Source organism: Trichoplusia ni, chromosome 3 (genome assembly GCF_003590095.1).
Source record: "Trichoplusia ni isolate ovarian cell line Hi5 chromosome 3, tn1, whole genome shotgun sequence".
NCBI classification, from domain to species: domain Eukaryota; kingdom Metazoa; phylum Arthropoda; class Insecta; order Lepidoptera; family Noctuidae; genus Trichoplusia; species Trichoplusia ni.
Window position 1 is genome coordinate 13,432,814 of NC_039480.1, and position 20,279 is coordinate 13,453,092.

A 20,279-nucleotide genomic window follows, 5' to 3' on the forward strand; every position below is an offset into this window, starting at 1 on the left:
TAGAGCGAAACTATCGCGTACCGCGTAATATCGCGTCTAATTTAACAGAATTGCATTGTATGGAAATGTCAAGCGTCAAAAATCAAAGCTGGCGACATCAAACCACGTTACGCCATGTCACTGTCAACACTAGTCTGACCGTTCACATGATAATATACTACATCCGTTTTATGAAGAACCTTTAGACAGATTCTCTTTGAAAAATTTGCAGTCGGTCCAAAGTTTCATTTTATTTTTAACTATCTTTGCCTTAATAGTGCTCCAATTTTTTTATGAAATGAAACTAAGTTGATGACAAGTTTCACATATCAGTTCAAAAAAAATGTCTCAACAATTGTTTTAAAAACATTTATTTCACACGAGGTTCATATGAGTGCTATTTCCTTTCACATTTCTGTTTCCTGATTTTGTCATATTGGTTTTGTTCAGAATCATAATTTTTTGATTAAGAAGAATGAAGTAATCTTCTTAGCTCCAGTTTTCTTAGAGATCCCTAATGATTTACAATTGCCTTTTACCACTCAAACTATACTTGCAAACTACTCCTACATTCCTGAGTCATATTTCCTGCCTAAAACGTAAATAAACAAGTAAATTCGGCTTCCGAATAAATTCTCAGGGAACCCGTTATGATAATTGAATATTACATAAACGATTGTCCTCGCTTATATTCTTCAAACCGCTTCGAACCGGTTACATTCAGTTCGTTTTTGTAACTTTACTTTCCATTTTAAGATACATTCGCAGGCCTGCATGTCGCAAAGATTGAGACCTTTACGTTTAATATAGGTTTACGAGTTCACTTTAAAATTGAAGTTGGTTCAATATGTCAATCCGGCAATAAACCTACTTACAGATGCTGTTTCAGTCAAAAATGTACTTAAATTGTGTGATTACGAAATTCCATTCCATTTCTGTGTTTTTATACAGGCACATTAACTTATCTACGTATAATAAACAGAGAACCACCTCTTACAGAAATGCTTTGGTAGTTTTAGCGTATAAAGTAAAAAAAAATCACAAGCTTACATATTTATGATAAAAAAGAATGTGGATTGATTTCATCAAGTAGAGAGACAGTCGCATTAGAGAATGATACATTGCCAAATAAACTTTTTTAAATGAATATTTATTTCCATTCTCCACTTGACCGTGACAAAGACAGCGTGACACTTAAAAGAGACATTTACTGGCGTTTTCGATTTCTGCCGTACATTAGTCCATGGAGGTTTTATTCCACCATCGACTCTAAAACAACTTGTATCACAAATTGTACTGTTTGTCTAGCAAGGAGTTTACTGTTAACACTTAACAAATACTACTTTGTTATCAGTAGATTTAGTTTAAAATTATCTGCTGTCAAGGTCACCCTCCTTCATGAATCCGTTATACACAGTATAGTGCGCCGTCTCGCTGTTATGAATATTTTTATGAAACTTTAGTAGAGTTTCAGCAATATCCTTGAGGATTTGGGATCCTAAAACTCATAATGCAAGTATAAGCTTTCATGAGAGATAATATAACGCATATCGGTTTTCACTAGTTTGCTTTAGTTTTAATTAAAAGCCAAAAGGAACAATTGTTATAATTTGTTAGCTGCGCCGTTTATTGCACTCATCTTGGTAACAACCGATACGATTTAGGAAAAATCATTAAAAAGGTATAATCAAAGAGTGCTATATAACATATCGCTGCGATCAATCGAAGCGGGAAGAAACACGGACAAAACCACAAGGCCAAACTAATTAAGAAAAAATTACAACCAGTAGGTACGACCGATAAATGCAAGTTGCTTTTCTACGATCGCTTCCATCCAACGTACAAAAATGAGTAGTTAATTAATTTATGCATACAAATTGCCGCGTTGCGACTGCATTTAAGGTCGTGGCCTAAATGCACCTTAATTATTTTTTAACATGTCTAAGCCATACTGACGTCGACGTGTTAGTGACTGTCCTTGTAACTATTAGCTTAGAGATATAGAGGAAATAGTACTAAAAAGGCGTTATGCCTAGATCGGGTTTGAATCGATTAAAGGCGATAGTTGAAGCTATTAGTATATCAACAGTATAGATATTGTATGTGGCCAGTTTATAAGAGAAGTAACAAAAAAGTTCTATTATAAAGTTACACTTTTATGACACACTTTCATTAAGAGATTTTATATTATTATAGTTTAAAACTGAGTGATAGTCTCGCTCAGTAAACCGTTCTATTACCAAGTATTAGGATTAGGAATAAATTTAATTCTTATTATTTTAAATGACGGGGAATTTTAAAATATACCGATAGTTTAAATTATGTACCCGATAAGCCATTCAGCTATAATGTAAGATACCTAAATTAGAATGAAACTGTAAAATAATAATGTATTGACTATAGGTAAGTCAAATAGCTGTGTGAAATTCGCAAGTACCTGCAAAATGTTTGAGTTGTGAAGAATTATATATTTACGACCCTCATTATTCTTACTATTAAAATATAGTGCTCTACAAATAATTTTAACGAGATATTTAATATCTAAGTCATACTTTTGTTAATGAACCAAGCAATTAAATTTAAGTACGGTGAATAAGAAATAATTATCTATGAATGAGGCCAGATTAGGAAGCACTATCGATATCTTTAAAGTATTGAAAGAATAGCAATACAGACGCGATAACGATAATTGAACAGCACTAACACCCTTCAATCAATCTCCTCAGTCAATCAATCACAGCAAACAATCCAATCGCACGAATCTAATGCTTAATTGTTCATTAATAGCTCTTCGACAAGGTTACAACTTTGCATAGTATTTTGAGCCGAAAATTATAAGTTGACTACGATAGAGAGTTATCAACTATACCATTGAGGGTCAGGACAAGGCCGAATGTTTGCTCAATCAAAGCGATCATGCTCCAATACTCAAATACAATTATGAGAGTTTTTAGTTCAAATAAAATATGCTTTGGGTTCACTAGTGAAATGGCAAAAGATATCGTTGGCTTAAGAGAAGTTACCAAGATGAATTTGACCTCCACAAAAGAACCTGGATACAGGGAAATAAAAGGAAGCTCACCGCCCGATCAGGAGCAGATCAATAAATACGTATGCATCAATAAGACCCTAGCACTGAGGAGCCCATTAGGGCTGACGCCTGGTGAGACAGCAGGATAGACTGAAAGGGTTACCGTGAGTACCGTGACCTTGGTACACAAACGGCAAGGAAAGGAACATGGCTGATTTTTAGTCAGAGGAGCCCGAAAAAAAAACGGAAATGAAAGGAGAGTACAGACGATGTTGCTATGTAATGAAAAAAAATTGTTTGCATATTGATTTTTTAAGAATATTCAATTGTCTACACGTGTATGTTACTGAAAGGGACAGTTACAAAATCACGGTGCGTTATATTAGCAATCTATTAGCATCCGACTGCCCTTGCGCGGGACACGTTGTGCAAACGCATAGATCTATTGTTAAGATACATTTCATTGGAGAGAATGTTGAGAGAAAAGGAAAAAAGTCGTGATTAAAGGATTATCGATACGACGATTTGGTCTGTAATCCTGCAAAAGATTATTGAGGGCAACAACTTTTTGATCAGGATTGACCTAATATTTGTGTGACTTACAAATGCTTGTCTAAACCTAGGTGTCAGTGTCTATGATTACTTTTATATATTCATCCCTTTCAGAATCTTCCAGCAATGGTTGGAGATGTTCCGTGTTTCGTTGCTTATTACTACAAATAAATTCATGAAAAAGACAACATGATATGAAAAAAAAACGACATTAAAAATCATAATTGAAATGTGAAACAGGTTTCATAATTAATACCACATTGACCTGGAGTTCCAATTCCAACTTCTTGCTATCATAGCCTCTGCAAACTAATATACCTATACACCGTATGTATATTCACCTAGGTACAGTCAGCAACTAAAATCGGTTAACTCAAGCAAAGTATCAGTACTTTACGTGGCGTCTATATTTAAGATGTGTTAACTATACTTGGTGTCAAGTTGATTTTGTTACCACATATCAAAACAGCAAGTCACTGAATTAAATGTGTACACTTGATTTTCAAAAATCGTTTGTGTTCACTTCTGTTGCTGTCCGTACGTACATGAGGTTATTTCCAAACCATGCGGGCGCGGCTTATGGCTCCGCAACCCAATTACAGAGAGATACCGATTATCGGTTAGATCGGCCTGGCACTCGGCACGTAAGGGTTATTTATTAAAGGCTTCAGTAAAATCAACTGATAGCTACACTAAAATGCACCTTATTGACAGGATATAAGAGCGTTATTCATTTTAAATAATGACTATAGATTTGTGGCCGACGTTTTGGCTATCGGGGAGTTAGCTAATCTTATGACATCGTTATGCTGGCGATGATAAAGAGGGAAGATTTGATAGGCTTTTGTCTAACCAGAAGTAGACCTTATAGATAGCCTACGTTGAAGAAAATGGAAAATGGACTAGGAATAACAATGATTGACCTTCAAACCAGTAGCCTGCCTCTTGACAGGATCCAATTTGGATGGAATGAGATGGATAAATTTAACAGTACTATTTCAGAAATGCATCAAACACAAAAATGGAATCATACCAGTTTTGTAAATGAGCCTGCAACTCCGTAAATGACTGGACACGTTTTTATTAACATGTTTAAACATCTTCAGAAACTTTACTATTGATATTACCAGACTGATACTTTTTGATGGTTCCAAAAGCTAACAGAAAAATGAAAACCATACTAAGGCTCCGCTGTCTGTCCGTTACTAAGCTGTATCTCACGAAACTTGATAATTAACAGTTGAAATGTCCACAGATGATGTATTTCTTTTGTCACTTTACCAACTAATACTGATGATGAAGACTTAGCAACGGTTTTTTTTGGCTATCTAGCGAAACCCTCAGTGTCACAATTTCGACTTGCACTTTACCGGTACGGGTTTTTATGCTTTCATACCCAAAAGGCTAAACCAAACGTTCGGAACCCCTATTGCTGAAGCTTCGCTGTTCGTCTTTCGGTCCGTCTGTCGCCATGTCGTCAAATTCGCCAAAACACCGACCGTCAAAGCGGTTTCATAACTATACTCTTCACGTGATAAATAAATTATGTAAGTACCTACTTACTAGTAATTATTCGAATGTCAATGAATATGCCATGCGGTAAATATGCCGATTGATTGTCAAGAGTGATCACCATACAAGAAATTGCAACACATGGCACTGCTTAACCTTGCAGGACAAGGTACTGTTTAAATAAATTTATTAGTAGTAGTAAGCAAAAACTTTACCGTGGTTTTGTCGAAAATTTCTATATCACGCAAAAATATATTTTTTGGCTATTGCTTTAGGTGCGAGAAGAAGAAATTTGTTTCAGAAATGAATAACTGGCCTCTCTTTGTATCATACGGAAAAACAAATGTAGCGCTAGATCATGCAAATTTGAAAAAAACGCAATTAACATTTACACGATGAAAAAACACCGATAAAGACTAATATTAAGTTCCTTACAAACAAAAATAACAACAACAATATACCCAGTCTTATTTATATATTACATACATTCCAAATCTCATGGTAGCGAAATGTTAAAAATAATTGAGTGGTATTGACATTGGCCGACACTCATGTACGGCCATGACACTATTTCAAGTTTGTGTATATTTTAATTACTCTTAGATTTATACGAACGTACTTGAATGTAAATAATTAGCATAGTTTTGTATTAAATGTGCTGCACATTCCAATGTGTAACAATTATGCTGATTTAGATTGTACTGTTTGAAAAATAAACGGAAATACGGTTTCTTGCTAATTTAAAATACTATAGGAGCTTGTGGCTAAGCTATCACTGCAAAAGTCGATCGATCACAGGTTAAGCTCACGTGAAATGATCGATTCGTGACCGTCAATGTCATAACGAGTTCATCCATGTTTCTTTAGGCACATTGACATTGTGGGTCCCGGCTATGAGTGAAACATTGGGATCTGCATTTGGTTAGACTGGTTGATCTAAACATAGTTGGAAAAAGGCTAGGACGATAATGATGATGACAATACCTTAAAATAAACTCTACAATCCCAAGAATAAGAGGTATCCATTTTGACTACTTAAGCAAATATCGCAAGTAATTATCTAAGTACTTAACATCTTTCCACGCATGCGAACTTAGCATATAATGGTGCTATTAAACAACTGTTTTTATTCATGTGTGTCTCACGACTCGTAAATTAAGGTGGCCACGTTTATGCAGATACATTGCGTTTTATTTATTCTAATAGTAATTGCTTTTATGTACATTACTTGAGAATATATATTATATCAGAACAATTTCTATGGTAATTATAACGTTTTGTATAATTTGGTAATAATTTAAATATAATAGATTACTTTAATTGCTAATATGATATTAAGAGTGGAAGATTGTGTATTAATATTGTTCGTCACGTTTCAATAAATGTGTTAGTTTAGAAATAAATTAGTAAGTGATAAAATATTCGATCAAAATGCAGTCAAATGCAAGTCGGAACCGCCATACAGAGGGTTCCATATAAACAGGCTTAAGTTAAACAAATCGGTTAAATGACAAATAGGGTTTCTCACCAACCATATTATGGGCGTAATATCGAGACAGCTGAATTAATAACTTGTGGAAAGTTTAAATATCTATCACCATGACAGTCGAATGATGGAGATGGATGGATGGATGAACGGGTGGATTAGGATTCTGTTTTTATACCTTTGGCTACGGAACCCTTGAAGCAACTGCATCTTTTCCTTGAAATACTCGATATGACGAACCAAAGGCCAAAAAGATTGTATAATATCGCGCATAATATCATTTCTCCATTAAAATCGCAAAGAAAAGTTAAAAGTAATTACAAAGCTAATTTATTAAACAGGCAATCCTATAAACTAACAAACATTTACGATTAGATGATTATAATTACGCGACTATTATTATTACTGTGGCAAAGTACTGTTATACTGTACATAATAATGGTTTTGTGTAAAAGATTGCCGTTTATAATTAGATTACGTCATCGTCACGTCATTTTCCCTTCACGCGAATGCCTTTATAAAACTGCATTAATAACCTTGTGATATGAAAATGATGAAATATAAATACGGTTTTAAATGTTTCCGGAAGTAATGTTTAGAATAAAGGCCCTTTTATTAGTTCATGAATAATGCTTGCCAATAATAATATCGTTAAACTAGCTGTTGCCCGCGACTTCGTCCCCGTGGGTAGAAGATTGTAAGTTATGATTTATACCTGCCCTGTTTTTTTCACATTTTTCCACTGTATCTTCGCTCCTATTAGTCGCAGCGTAATGGTTTATAGCCTAAAGCCTTCCTCAATGAATGGTCTATTCAACACAAAAAGATTTTTTCAATTTGGACCAGTACTTCCTGAGATTAGCGCGTTCAAACAAACAAACAAACAAACTCTTCAGCTTTATATATTAGTATATATATATATAGATATATAGATTGGGTAATTTTAGTTTAAACACCTTTATAGAGATCACCACGCCGAACTCATTGTGCGCGATGAGTTGCTGATTTGATTTCTCCATAGAAGAAATATTTGTGAGATCCAATGCTTGTTCTAGTCTGGATGCCGTTGTACATGTGACTTGAATGTTTGTGAAACTCTTCCTGGTCCTTGTCTATCCTGTTCTCTTTGACAGTGATACCTTGTGTCGCGAGGGTAAGGATTGAATTCCTCAGATGATTTTTTCGAGATTGAATTTAAGGATCTACTTTAAAACTATCTCTATGATTGAAACACATTATTACAATTTCATTATTTTCTGATGTGCCGAAAATTAATAATTTGTTGGAACTCACTATTATAGGATCGATCAATGACCAAACTTGATCCCGTTCCTCATTAGCGAAGTGATAAACACATTCTCCAACTTACCAATGTCGTATTTTAGAAGAAAAAAATAACCCTCCTCCTGGCACAGTAACTCCAACAAATTAAAGAAACTCTTCCAAAAACACAAATAAATACAGCTTATAACACGGCGTGGTCTTCATTTATATGTATATCTTATCCTTTATATTTCCCTTCTCATTTTCCTCTGGTTTATACAAAGGCCGATACCGTCATTACCAGATCGTAATGCTTCCTTATGCAGATGGCATATTAATAAGACTGGAGAGTTTTTTGGAGTTCCGTTTTAAACCTGAATGGTGCATTAGAACCCTATATGACTGCCATGTATGTCTATCTGTCACTGAAATAATTGCGCTTTTTAGATTTTTCTTTGTCTTTGAATTAGTTAAAGAATTGGATTGGTTTGGGTGCAAGTAGTTAAGCTGATTATGATTAAAATTGTAGCCATATAAATTCAAAAACAATTACACATACTTATAAGATGATAATTCTGGGAAAATAATGCATTATGTAGAGTATTTTACATCATATAGAGCTATCAAAAGCTGATAGGTTTAAAATAAAACGAAGACGAATAAAAAAATGATACAAAAATGGCCGTTACGGAAACTTCTTATATAGAACCTTTGGCCGAAGATCCAACTCGGAATTAAACTGTTTTTTTTCCTGCAAACAGGTAGGTACTTCCCAAAATACGCGGTAAAAAGGGAATCTCGGGGAAATACAGAACGAAGTCTCGTGGGTACAGTAAAAGTATATTACTAGATGTAAAGGCCTGTTGTTCGCACAATAATATCTTGCGGTTGCTTTATATATGGTAATGTTTGCCAATAACGACCGAAATATGTTTCCGAAGATTTTTCCCGAATATTTTTTGCCAACCTTGGCAAAGCGGAGGGAACTAATATGTTTTCTTGTGCTCTTCTTGCAATGCACTTTTTAATAGCTATCCAATGTCGACTATAAAACAAAGGTTAAATACAAGTTTTACAATGAATTACTATCCTATGATTTATTGATTGGACTTTTTTGCTGTTATACAATTTTTCCGGTATGATTACTTTGATTTTGTTTTTCTACTTAATAATGGCTTCCGAGTTCCGAGATATCATCCTCTTATCACGTGATGGATATTCAAATGGAACCACATAAAACCTTAAAACAGACAGATGTAAATCTAACAGAATCGCAGCACCTCGTGTGAATTGTTTATTGGCATGGTTAACTATCAGTCGATAATCAATTACGTTATTATTTGACGCTTTCAAGATTACATATTTATATTTCCCTTTTCATTTTCAAGTGAGCTGATAGGGAATGATTCAATACAGGAAATTTATCAATATAATGTAACTATTTTCTCTATTTTAAATTCAAACTAACAGCTACTCTGCTGTATCGTGTGCATTTTTTTATTTCATGTACACTTCTATTTATAGAGTTATATATTAAGAGTTTCTTGCCGGCTAGCAGATTTTCTCAATTAGAATGATATTTTTGTTTTGGATCCACGCACTAAGCTTCACTAGTTCTTAAGTGCTTGTTTTAGGCATACTAGACATAAACACATTTTTTTTGGTTTAAATTTTGATTACTTTTTTTCGTCACAAAACTTTAATTATGTGCCTTTGCAACATCTGTACCAGTTCAACGTTCTTGAGCTATTTGACCGAAAGCGCTAGGACTGTTACTGTGCCTCCAAAAACTGAAACTTTTTGGTTCTACAACATGAAAAAAAAAACACAGTCTTTGAAAGTGCCGAGAACTAGATAAGAGTATCTAATGATGCATAGTAACATTGAAAACTATCAGCATCAATCAATCAAGCAGATTATATTCTCTGAAGAAATCAGATTACATGTACAACTATTGCTGTAATGTATTGACAGGTATTAAGATAATGACAATTTTCCGATACATATACAAACAAGTGTTTTGTAATGACATTCACTTAGTCATACGTCAATTGCAGGTGTTATTGTTGCGATAATCTCTCTTAGGAACTTTTCCAGGTTGCAATTGTTATTCGGGATGGTGAGGAAAACTCTATGTAAAGGGTGTTCTTTTTTTATTAATAATTTTTGTGACTTGCGTGTAAGCCTTAGTTCATTAAAAAGTGGTGAAGTGTGAGTCAGACACATGACACTATGGCTTGCGTTGCATGCAAATGGTTGAAGAACAAAAAATGCTTCAGTTAAACATTAATGGGATTAATATCAACTGTGATTTTCTTATTGTTTTTAGATATACCTAGCGGAGAAGATAATACTTGATTCTAAAATTTCAATAAATTTTAATTCTGAGGTTAATTTGTTGCGTTTCTTAAAAAAAGTAAACCTATACACAAATAACTGTCGTCAGCTGATCAAAATTAATTGAATACACGTTTCGGAAAACCTTTGTAAAACATATGTCCTGACTTTTTACAAAATGCCCGCTTTTATTTGAATGTCAATCGCGAGGCCTTTTTAATTCTATTCACGCTTACAAAAACGCCTTTATAAGTCTTTGTAACATTACTCCACAAACAAATAACAATTTGTATAATAATAAATTGAGGTATTCAATCAGTACGTTGAACTTACAATTGTGCAAATAAAAGACCTAAATCTATTGACGCATTGAACAATAAAAGCGTTTCACATAACCAAACAAATTCTAAATAAGATCTGTTGACATTGGCACTTTGTTATAAAAAAAAAACTTTGAAATTTTGAAATGCGAATGGATAGCTTTATGCAAGAACGATACCTTATAGATGGTTAAATGTGTAGACGTGTCTACATTCTATTTCACAATGGAAGGGTGCTAATATAGAGTTTCAAGCCTTTTGTTTTTTTATACGTTTGTATCTGCAGTTTACCTGAGCGCAGGCTTAATTACTCGCACACGACTGTAAGATGCTGACGGCTGATGAGTTCTAGAAATGGAGAGTTGAGAATCAATCGAAATAATTAATGATGAGGAATCTAAGATAGGTAATCAGTGATACTAAGCATATTCTAGGGGTCGGCTAAAGGTTCAATGGCCGTCGTCATTTGCATAAAGTCGAAACTCGTTATTGTTTGTTTATGTGACCTTTTAATGTCACTAACTCAGCTATGCACGAAATTGTTTGTTGCACCGAATCCTTTGAATATGTAAACCGACTTATACATGATTTTTTTATTAAGAAATAGCAGTAAATAGCGATGGGTCTCAAAAAAGTTTAATCAAAACAAGAGGATAAAAATACACCTAAAGAAACAAAATATTTTTAATAGACTTTTAAAATTAGCCTTTTCTTTGAACTTGTATTTTTTTTATTCCGTATTATTATTTTTAATAAATTCTATATTAAAAAAAAACTTGTTTCACCATAAAAATCTAGTTGACTCATCAAAAAAACATAACATCGGATTCATTAAAAAGTGGAATGTATATTTTGGCAAAAACCAGACCGCAAGTATTGCACACAAGTGGATGAACTTGACCTAATGCAAGTGGTGATTTAAAATTTCGGGCTGCATCAATAAAATTTTACTACATTTTTATGACAATTTATTTAAATACTTCTTGGATTGGAAAAGTAGAGCTGAAGAGCAAACTCAGTGGAGTGCCATGATAGAGGAATATGTCTAGCAGTGAATTGAGACGGCAGATGATGACACAATACATATCGAGCATATAAAGTTTGACTGCACGGATAACCGAGTGGTTGAGGTCTTCACTCCATACCCGTCCAGATTCGATCCCCGCGTAGGACAAGGTTTTGTGTGATCCACGAATGCTTGTTCTGAGACTGGATATCTTTGTGCATGTGAATTGTATGATTATTGGTTTAACAAACATACAATTCATATGCACTGCGGCTGCTTCCCCGCGACAGAAGGATTAAAAAAAATGTCAAAAAAATAAACCTCCTTTAAAAAAAAAAACATCAAAAAACTTCATACGTAACAGCTTGAAAAAAAAGTACACACAGTTCCGTACAATTACTAAAATAAAAAATAAGAAAATCACGTCATGTTTCGACGTAAAGGCGTGAACATGGGGTACGTGATTGTTATTATTAAATGTTACACTGAATAATGAGAATTGCAAGCATTACGAATCAAGTACCATTATTATATAAGTCACTATTACAAACTGCGTAGCACCTGTTCAACATTCTACAACACATTACATTGTTGGTAAAGCGAAAAAAAAACATTACTTATATACTTTACTAGCTGTTGCCCGCGACTTCGTCCGTGTGGTTAGAAGATATAAGTTATAATTTATACCTGCCTTCTACCTATCTTGTAGGATTCAGTCAGCGTTTGCAATGTAAGCGCAAAAAAATGTGTTTTTTTACGACCTCACATTAGAAACCTCAAAAATTGTAGCCTATGTGTTATTCTGATGTATAAGCTATATTGTGGTAAAGTTTCATTCGAATCCATTCAGGAGTTTTTACGTGAAAGAGTAACAAACATCCATACATCCATACATCCATACTTACAAACTTTCGCCTTTATAATAGTAGTAGGACTATACAAAATTAAATTTGATGGAGTTTATTGTACTGCTTTTAAACGAAGTTTTTTTTGCTGTGAATATTTTGTGTAAATTTACAAGTAGATATTAAAATTTGTATATAAGGTGGGTTCATAATTGTTGAAGAACGGTTTACTCACGCACATTTACCGGGATCGCCAGACTAGTTTCAGATCCAAACCGAATCTTTAATCATGAGCCTAAACCAAAACTTTGTACCGTACAGTACTTAAATAGATTCTACGCTTACATGTATTTTGAATTGCAAAAAGTAATATTATACACGGTGATTTTTAAGTCGTCTTACAGAAGCAGCCCAGTTCATGTATCCGACGTAAAATATCCCTAGGCGCGATTTTTTTTTTTAATCATCATCTAAGATAATAAGTACGAAGAAAATTAAACAAGAGAAATCTGAATATACTCTTAAAAATGATAAAATTGCCGCCGCCCGCGCCCCTCACCATTGTTATAAGGCTCGGACCGCACTCGCAATAGAGCTGTGTTTCTAAAAAACTACGAATTGCATCATAATATTGAATAAAAATTGCATTTAATTTGTTTTCAAATCTCATAAATACCTATTTTTTTATCATGAACGTGTTTTAGTCATTGGGTACATGAACTGGGCTGCTTTTGTAAGACGACTAAAAAATCACGGTGTATATGTCAAAAATTACACAACGTATTTCCTTATCGCACATTATTGTATCCTGGCTTTTATGAAATAAACCTATCTATACACCTGTACAAACCACTCAACAATAGCGTCAATCAAATTAAAATAAATTGACTTCTAGAAGATAAGACTCCTTTAATACCTACTTTTCTAGCTCCAACAATGATTGCAATTGTGTGAATAACATTCATCGTATTTTACATATTACACGTGTACTATATTTATAGTAACGAGCACGTGGTATTACTTATACAATTTAACATAATTATTAAAATAATAAAACCTTTCGTTTTTCAAAACGTATGATAAGAATAGTCATATCAAAAACGCTTCGACCCATTGGGAAAACAATTTTCTTTTAAAACCTATTTCTTGCTTTAGGTTAGGTTACTAAAGTCATGATGATGATGTATTTTTATCAAACAATTGCTAAAAGATTTCATTTTATTACCTAGTAGGATCAACTCTACAGTCGCTCTACCAAGCCTTGTAAAGATAAGTAAAGTACGAATAAACAATGCTACTCTATAAAAACGTAATTGACACTGAACTGATTTTTTGCTTCATTGGTTTTGTCGCTGTCATGTAATAATCCCTCTCTTTCTCTTTTTTGAGGTCCTGACTTACAACAACTATTCGTAAAAATCGTTAAAATAAGTACGATTAGGGCGCTAAACAATAACTCTTCTCGATAGTGTTTTGTTTATTTGTTGCCAAAACGTCTCGCAATCTTTCCGATTGAATCGTTTGACTTAAATACGCATAATTTGATTTGAAGTTAACACGTTGATAGTTTTCATTATTTGATTTGCCAAAATGTAGTAAAGTACAACTTATATCTATGTATTTGAGTAAATTAGTTGGATTTTCTTTGGCCTTCATGTTCCACCACTAAAGATAGAGTATCACAAACTGGGCTAAGACTGCCATTTGTCAGAATGACGAACCCTGTTTTAGTGAAATTAACTGAACCGTGCCTAATATGTTTGGTGGTACTTTTGGGGTAATCAGTAATCTATACTGCTGTAAATAAAGTATCTTTCTTTCAGGGAAATAATTAGTAGTTCCACACTTTACCACTTTATAATATTACAATCAAAGGAAAGGTCATGTACGAATTGTACGAATCAGATAATTTTTAGGCAGATGAAAAGAAAAACTATTTAATAACATTATGTCTAAAGAGTTGTTGTTCTGATAAATCAAACTTGCTACAATATTAGCCAGACAGCCTCGACCGAAATAGAACTAATTAATTTGAGCATTTGATTCTCCATTAAATTAGTAATTAATAACTATCCATAAATGTTGATTTGATATATCTTCAAGAGTTAACTGTTAAATCGTAAACAATCTATTAATAATTGATCTCATAATAAATAATTTGGGATTTTCTGGCTTGATAGGTAAACTATTGACTTTCATCATCATCATCATTCATCCACTGTTGGACATAGGCCTCCCCAATTACACGCCATCGAAATCTATCTTCGGCTGCGTAATTACCTCAGGATTTGCTAAGTTGTGAAATGTTCATAATCTTCTGGCTATGCATGTTCCTACTTAGGTATTAAAAAGAAGTGCATGATGAAGTCTTTCATAATAAAAACTCTTTAGTTTTTCGTCAACATTTTTTTTCGGTTCTCTTTAAAAAAAAATACCTGTCAATTTAAAGTATTGGCCTTTCAAAGAGCATTTCAGAAGTCTCTAGAAGGCATAGTTTAATAGAATTCTATATTCCCATTTAAATCGCAAAACAAACATTTACAGCTAAGATACTAAATTGTACTATAAACATTGCTCGGGTACTTGACATTAATCTGTGTACTCGGTTTCCACTTTGATTAACGCTACTGATTAGCGAAAATGAACACATTGCGTATACAAATAAAGTCAATAATGGATTACGCACGTTAGGGTTGAAACTTGAAAAATATTTGAACGTTCAACCTAACATCCGTTTCAGTGTTAGCTTAGCTATTTAGCTATTTTAATCAAATTTAAACGATTCAGTTCACGATCTAGGTGACAAATGTAAAACTTCTGTAAAGTATACATCTTTGACAAATAAATTACTGGAAAATTGGTGACTGCTTAAAAGTGTTTAATTTTTGGACTGTCAATATATGCATTGGACTGTCAATATATGCATGAAGTAAAACTGTGAAAAGAAACAAACTAAATATTATTTACAGACGAATGAAACTTAACACAACATTTTAAAACTTTAATTTTATTATTTTGGGGCATAAAATCAGTCCAAACATCTTATGCTATATTATATCTATACAGGATAAAGTACACATTTTCCATATGAAGTCGATTACCGATTTTTTGAAGGAGCTTTTCTTGATTTTAATCCTATGCATGTTTACTAAACAAACTTCAAATTACACTGTTTAGTTCTCTACGCCAAATCACTCTATAGACGTGTAGGTACGTTTGTTCCGTATTTTCATTTAAGACCGTTGATCTCGGCTTACACAAGTCACAGTTGAAGGCAAGATAACCCTTTCAGCCCTTTCAATCTAATCCCAGTATAGGCTTAACAACTCAAGTTCGAATTAAAACTGACAGGTTAGATCCTTGTCTAATTTTGAGACTCAGGCCTCTTCTACGTAAATAATGAAACATCTACCTAATTATTATGCCGCAGTGTCTACTGTGAAACTAAGTGATATTATAAGTTTGAATGGAAGTCAGATAAAAAAAATATTTTGCCCAATATAAAATATATTTTTTTTAAGTACTAATTTAACAAAATGGATCCTTATTCGAATACCAAGGCATACTAAAAAAAGAAACACGGTAATAAACGTATAATTTTCGAAACATTTAAAATGAACCTCATTGACGTATAAACGAAATAATTTACGTTAAGAAAGCATTAAGACTATAAAGAACTCAAACACTCTATCGCTATCTAAAGTAGTTTTAATCTCAACATAATATCTCCAAGTAAATAGAACAAGGATGGCAAAGATTGACATTATAAAATGTTAAACTGTCCATAATATAAATATATTTTTCACATTCAGGTATTGTACAGACAACAGACACATATAATGTAACTGAGCAAATAATGAATAAGGATTATTTTCATAAGCAAAGAGGTTATGATTAGTTACCAGATTTACACTATAACACACCCCAAACCTGTATTTTCAAATCGCAAATCTTAGATCGATTTTTTTTAATAAACAAACGTTTCCAAAAATAGGTATTGAATTAAAGTATCTCTAATATAAGGTTCTCGTAAGGCTCTTAATACTAAGGTAAATGATATACAAACATATTTTCCATCTCTGCGTTGCTCTTTTTTAAACCGACCCAAGTAATAAGGTATTTAATCCTTTATGTCGCGGGGGTAGCAAATATACACAGAGACAAAGTAATCGCGGATGAAACCAACGCTTGTCCAACGTGGGAATCGAACCAGCGACATGTCGCTCCCAGTGGGTTAGTGGTGAACTCAACCGCTTAGCTATCCATGCAGTCAGATAATTATACTCTTGAAAGTGAAAGAAATAACATGACAGCTATAGTTGAACCTATGCAACGCGTCGTATACATACGGATGTTAAAATATCTAAAAATTAAGATGTGAACATTATTTTTGGTAATTAATATGTCCCATGAGCAACTGTAACTGAATTATACAATTTACTAGTTGCTTTCTTATGCGAATATAAATTAACAATTAACGTTAAGCATTTAAAGGCTATGAATTATTTATTAAAACTATTTGAAGCAAGTTACTTTTTCCTAATTTGTGTTGTTTTAATTTCGCTTATTTATTAAATTTATTTGCATCGCCCGCTTAGGTGTTTTCTATCGTAATATTTTTTTTTATGCGTTATGTTTCTTCCCTCTTAACTGTTTATATTGAAATGTAATTTTGTTTAATTTAATATGTTTTAGTAATTTATAGGTGCATAAATAACATTTCAATTATAAATGTATATTTTTTGGTATCATAAACCAACTGGTTTAAACCAACTAGAGTGTGAGCCGGTTGCAAACAAAATTTACTTAAAATAGGTGACTTATGTCGCCTTGTGTATGAAGGGTCTTAGGTACACAAGGGCTCGTTCTGTAAAAAAGAATATTACCTATAAATATCCAATAATGAATTTCCGACTTGGTTATTAATAGTTTATAATTATGTGTTATTTATACTAACAATATCATTAACGAGGCACTCGGCAAGGTCGCATTTGTTTTCATTCGCAATAACACCTTTCTTCACATTCCTATGTTGCACTAACCTTAAAGAATACTTAATTCAAACTGAAAACAATAAAAGATAATATCAAAATAATATTGTGTTTAGCCGTTTTTATGTTTATAATGCAAATAAATAGTAAGGCAAACTTTGATAATGTTCGGTTTAGAGATAGTTGATACAGTGACTATATTGGCAAGAAACAGTTTATCTTAAAAGATGTGGGAAAACCCACGATGTACATATAACTTGATAATAATAAAATTAAAATCACAAAAGCAGACGACGAAAAATAAATCGTTAGACTCAAAATAACATTTCTAAGGCTGATAGAGAAAAAACGTACAAAAAATGCTTTCATTATCAAATTTAATTAACTCTTTTTTTCCAAGCTATAATGGGCGGTTTTCAGTCTTGCCGCATTCAACAGAATATCAAATTTTACAAGGTTTTTTTAAGAGGAGAAACCATCTTTTACCTCACACCCACTTCACTGGTTACCTCATTAATTAAATTAATTAAGCACTGTTAAAACGTGAACAGTTTTACAACGTCACGTATACTGAAAACAATAAAACCTTTTTGTTTGTATTGGTCGACCTTAATTTTGAAATAACATATTATGTACATTCAAATTATTGGTAGTGTCATTCGGAATGTATTACTTCGGTAAATACAATTTGGTATCAATAAAATGAATTTAAAGTAAAATACTTAATTTTTGATTAAATAATATTCAAAAACTTTTATGAACGCCATCTAGTCTCAAACTAAGCAACGCTTTAATGATAAGTAGGAACTCAATAACTGATAAGCATAGTTATATGTTTTTAATACATAAATCTACAGGCTCAGGATCAGGATCTTACAAATATTTGTCCGGGGTGGGAATCAAACCCGACGATCTCCGGCATAGCAAGCACTAGAGCAAGAGGCAATTCGAGTCATATGAGGTGCATTATCATAATCTTTCAACAATGAAATGTAAAAGGACTTTATTACGGTTCATTTAGAAAAAATCGAAATGGTACCATTGAAATATGTAATGAGTAATTAAGTAACTTTTTCATCGTAGTGTAGCATTTTGTTTATCCTTTATATATTGCAACTGTACTAATTAAATTATACTTTAATCATTGAAGTTAATAGAAAGAAGACTAAATTAAGTGTGACTGTATTTTTCTAGAAATCACACCTAAAATACTCGACAATTAAAATAATATTTACTTATTATATTCCAAATTAAATATCACACATTATCATTTTTTAAATACACCTTTTAATACATAACAGAATAAAAAAAAACTTACGGTGATTAGATCAACAATCCAGTAACTCGAAATTCTTTTGTTTATTTTGTTTCCCATTCAACCTTTCTATTTATGTTTATATATTTTCACGTAAACGTAAACTTGGCGAGCAAGTGACAAGTAAGCGGCTGTGCGGCGATCACTCGACTAGCGAGAGTTTCTGCGCGTACGCAGCCTCAGAGCGCCGCGTCATAGATCATGACGTGTGTACAGACATTCACTTGCACTTTTGTTTGACAGTGATTAAACAAAAACAAACGGTTAGGACTACGGAGAGTGTGTATGCTTAATGCATAATTAAGAATTATGGTTGAAAAATTTATGCACTTTTTTTATTTATTTTTTTGTTTTTTTGGCAAAGGAATTGAAACCAAACTCCTTTTTAACATGAGTCGAAGTTTTAAATTACTTTACTCACTTATTTTATATTTCAAAATTTTCTAGTTTATTGGACCCCTCATTTTAAGTAGAAGATATTTTTTTTTCAACTAAATGTATTCTGTTCAGGTACTTTTTACATTAAAATAATAAATTTTAAGTAACACTTATAACTTCCCTAACATAAATCTGTATCTGTATATAATTGCGATAAAGAAATTGTGTTACCTACCTACTGTTGGTGAATTTTTGCACATGTAAAACTCATACGCTGTCATCCTTTTCAGAATAATCCGATTGAGTACGATGTTTTCCGAGCTACATACAACTTCAAGTTCCATATGCACTACAGAGTATGCGACAGAAATACAAACACTCAAACCTCAATCTGCCGTGAGGTAAATAAAGCCATCATCAAATTAGGTCAGCTGTTCCCAATACTACTTCGTCAGTACGATCACCAATCAGTCTGTCAATCGCGGTAATTACAGCAATTTCCTCCCACAGATGCGATGCTTGCATCCGACGACCAACGTTCTATCTCGATAGCATTCGATTTGAATTTACGCTAGTAAACTGAACGTCGATCAGCTGATTTAGGTTTCATTGTCAGTGCATGGCTTTTTGTGTCAGTGATTGTGAATTGTAACTCGTAATTGAAAAATTGAAAACTCGTAATTTATTTATTTTATAACTCGTTGTTACTTGTATTGTTTCATAATGATGATCTGTTTTTTTTTTCTGAATATAAAAGAAAGAATTCGTGTGTTCTTTTTTGATTATTTAGTACGTATGTACTATAACCGCGTAAGTGATTCGATCACAGGTTAAGCTATGCTTGACGCGGTTGGTCCGTAGATGGGTGACCATCTTTGTCATAACGAGTTCCTCCGGGTTTCGGAAGGCACGTTAAATTGTGAGTCCCGGCTGTTATTCCTACATCTTTGACAGTCGTTACAGGTAGTCAGAAGCTTGAAAAAGTCTGACAGCCAGTCTAACCAAAGGGTATCGTGTTGCCCAGGTAACTGGGTTGAGGAGGTCAGATAGGCAGTCGCTCTTTGTAAAAACACTGGTACTTAGCTGAAACCGGTTGGACTGGTAGCCGACCCCAACATAGTTGAGAAAAGGCTAGGCCAATGATGATTATCATAATTACAACCACTAATAATTATTTATTTTGACCAAAAGATGTGATAACTTTTTTACTAATTAAAATAACTTACCCATGACCATAACATAATAATTATGTAAAAACGATACT

At 33.1% G+C, this 20,279-nt stretch overlaps 1 protein-coding gene across 1 annotated transcript in view; it reads right to left on the reverse strand.

Moving 5' to 3' along the window:
• LOC113492006 (putative inorganic phosphate cotransporter) overlaps window positions 1-18,803 on the reverse strand; it is a 42,214-nt gene extending 23,411 nt beyond the window's left edge. The window contains exon 1 of the mRNA XM_026869266.1: window positions 18,641-18,803. The gene's annotated coding sequence lies outside the window, so the exon portion shown is untranslated. The remainder of the gene's footprint in view (window positions 1-18,640) is intronic.
• Window positions 18,804-20,279: the final 1,476 nt, after the last annotated feature.